Source organism: Bidens hawaiensis, unplaced genomic scaffold, assembly GCF_021521415.1.
Source record: "Bidens hawaiensis isolate Kalapana, Puna unplaced genomic scaffold, B.hawaiensis_p1.1 tig00070786_1, whole genome shotgun sequence".
In the NCBI taxonomy this organism is placed as follows: domain Eukaryota; kingdom Viridiplantae; phylum Streptophyta; class Magnoliopsida; order Asterales; family Asteraceae; genus Bidens; species Bidens hawaiensis.
The window spans coordinates 40521-43874 of record NW_027502426.1 but is presented as its reverse complement, the minus strand read 5'-3'; the positions used below and the strand labels follow the sequence as shown (position 1 = coordinate 43874).

At 34.3% G+C, this 3354-nt stretch overlaps 1 pseudogene across 1 annotated transcript; it reads left to right on the top strand.

Annotated features, from left to right (window-relative positions):
• The first annotated feature begins 3 nt into the window (after positions 1 to 3).
• Positions 4 to 2698, top strand: LOC143605692 (palmitoyl-acyl carrier protein thioesterase, chloroplastic-like; annotated as a pseudogene). Its single transcript, XR_013148595.1, has 6 exons — positions 4 to 48; positions 767 to 900; positions 1019 to 1132; positions 1239 to 1410; positions 1514 to 1582; positions 2211 to 2698. The product of XR_013148595.1 is annotated as a palmitoyl-acyl carrier protein thioesterase, chloroplastic-like (transcript).
• Positions 2699 to 3354: the final 656 nt, after the last annotated feature.

Here is a 3354-nt window from a genome sequence, read left to right as displayed (position 1 = left end):
GGGGCCGATCGGACTGCGTCGGTGGAAACGTTAATGAATCATTTACAGGTATGGTTGGTTTTAGCGGTGGGCTAATGGCCGGATCGGGTTACGTAACAGGTCAACATGTGTGGTTGTTTTCTATGGGTTGAAATGGGTTGGGTCGGGCTAGGCTGGTTACGGGTCGACATCAGTAGTTTTTTTTTTCTTTGTATGGGTTTAGCTGACCCGAAACTAGGGGTGTAAACAAGTTAATTATGTGTGTGTGTGTGTGTATGTATGTTATATATTAAATAATAACTTTAAAAATGATATACGCGTTTGGCTCGCGAGTCAGCTTGAGATAAGTGAAGCTCAGGCTCGGCTCGAGCTCGTTTATTAAGCAAGCTTATTTTTAGGCTCACACTTGTTGAAACTCGGCTCGATTCAAGCTGTCAGTGAGCTGCCAATCTTGAGTAGCTCACGAGTGGCTTGGCTTCTTTACACCCATAGCCATAACACTTTTGATCAAAATTTTTAGAAATTTTAGTGACATAATTTCAAATTTGTTTTATTACAATACTAATCTCTTTTTTTTTTAATAATTTGACATTGAAGGTTATATGGGATAGATGTAAATTTGGACATGTTTCTTTTAAACAAGTTTGTAAAAATTTAAATAGTTTGACTTGTTTAAAGTAAATCTATAACTGAATGGGTCGAAACTTTTTTTTTATTATTATTTTTTTATACTGTTTGACATTTTTAATATTATAGTTATTAAATGAACCTTGTATTTGTTTGGCAGGAAACAGCCCTTAATCATGTAAAAAATGCCGGACTACTCGGTGACGGCTTTGGTTCAACTCCCGAAATGTCCAAAAGGAACTTATTTTGGGTGGTCACAAAGATGCAAGTGCTAGTCGACCGTTATCCAACTTGGTAATCCAAAATGTTGTATTTACAGTTACTATTTTATCGAGTGTTTACATTCTATGAATGTTATCATGCTGATTGATATTTTCTTTAACATTTCAAAACGGTTAAAAAAACATTTTAGGGGCGATGTCGTACAAGTAGATACTTGGGTAGCTGCATCCGGGAAAAACAGTATGCGTCGTGACTGGTTGGTTCGTGATTGTAAAACGGGCGAAATATTAACACGTGTTTCAAGGTTTAAACATCTTATTAGAATTATTCAAAGATCATGTTGTTTGATTTTCTTCTTATTCTTATTATCATTATTATTTATTTTGATTTTGATTTTTTATTATTTGTAGTAATTGGGTTATGATGAATAAAGTTACAAGGAGGTTATCAAAAATTCCCGATGAGGTCCGAACTGAAATCGAGCAATATTTTGTTGACACGCCTCCGGTTATTGATGATGACAATATAAAGTTACCAAAACTTGATGAAAACACCGCTGATCATGTTCGTAATGGTTTAACTGTAAGTAAATTTTTATCTTTGTTAAATAAAATTTCATCCGCCTTTTAAAGAATAATGAATATGTTTTTGTTCTAATTTTATTTTATTTTTGACGATTATTTAGCCAAAATGGAGTGATTTGGATGTCAACCAGCATGTCAACAATGTGAAGTATGTCGGCTGGATTCTTGAGGTAATTTTAATTGGTAAAGCAGTAAAGCATAGGCCTGTAAATGAACTGAATGTTCAGCGAACATTTCGTTAACTGTTTGATCGGACTTTCTTTTATTTTATTTTTCATTTTTTTAATAAACGAATGAACATGAGCAAAAAGTGTCGTCCATTTAGTTGAATGAACGAAATGAACACAGGTCTCGGTCGTTCATTTGTGCTTGAGAATATTCGTTTACGTTCATTTATTTAAATTTGTTTATGTTTGTTCCTTTACGTTCGTCAACATACATTTGTTTAAGTTCGTTAATATATTCATTAATTTTTTTTTCTGTCCCACTACAACTAAGTCTAGTCAGACCCAACACATTGTTCTTTTCAGTTGTGTTCGTTCGATTACGTTTGTGAGTTGCTTAACTTTATACCGTGAATGAACAAACATAACCGAACACAAACATGTTCATTTTCTTAACGAACGAACATGAACATATAAGCCCCCATGTGAGTCTTATTGTTCGTGTTCGATCGTTTGTTCGGTTAAAGTTAAATGAACGAACTCAAACATGCTCCGTTATGTCCGTTACAAAGTCTAATAATAAATTTAATGAAAAATTGTAACATTATGTTTTTTTTTTTTTTGTATTTTCTAGAGTGCACCACAGCCGGTTGTGGAGAACTATGAGCTTGCAAGCATCACTCTCGAATACCGCCGGGAGTGTGTGAAAGACAGCGTGTTACAGTCGCTCACCTCCTTACTAGGCGGTGATGCGACGGCCGTTACTGGCGTCATTGACTGCCAACACCTGCTCCGACTAGAAGGCGGGTGGCGGTGAGATTGTGAAGGGGAGGACCAAATGGAGGCCAAAATTTGCAAACAGATTCAAGAACATCAATCACTTCCCTACTGAAAGTGGCTAAAGTGTTTGTTTTCATTGCTTTCCTACTTGTGGTACTTGCAAATTTCTTGCAATGTTTTAACCCCTCCTCTATGTTTGTTTTTTAATTATTTTATTTTATTTTAGTTTGGAAAATAAGAGAAGTGTAAGCCTATTGTAAGTAAGCCCTTTTGTGAAAAGAAAAAAAGAAAAACCTACTCTCTATGTCTCTCCTATACTCTACTGGAATTTGCTTATATTTATAATTCTTTATTATTTATAGAATGTTGGATTTAAATATCTTCTAATAGTTGGCTTGATTGACTGATTTATTTTTTATTTAAGTTGTTTTATTGGTCATGTTTAAAAGGTAACTTTTGTTTCTCTATATTTATTATATTTTTAAATAAAAAAAAAGAAAAAAAAAAGAAAAGAAGAAAACCTAACTTGGTAAGAAAAGATGCTTGTATAGTTGTATACGTGATTAGATAGTGGTAGTTGCTAGTATACATGACTAGATAGTGGTAGTTTACCAAATTACTTCAATGTGGGCTACATTCCATATTTAATTAATAGGACAAATATGAGAATTTATAATTTAGTTTTAAATAATAAGTTTTTTTTTTAAATTATAATAAAAAGGATTATGGATTTTAATATTCAAACTTTCACATATTTTAGGACGTCCCAACCTTCAACCTATTTTCTTTCAATAATTCCAAGCTAACGGAAAGATGACTTCCCGCCTATCGTTGACCCGCCACCATTACTCCGTCAAACCGCCACCATCACTTTGTTGGCCCACCACAACCTAGCCTTCTAACCATCAATGGAAACACCACCATCTCCGACCACCACCTCCATGCTGACAACACCTATTGAAGAACACGCATGCAAATCGATTTTCCAGCCGTCAAAG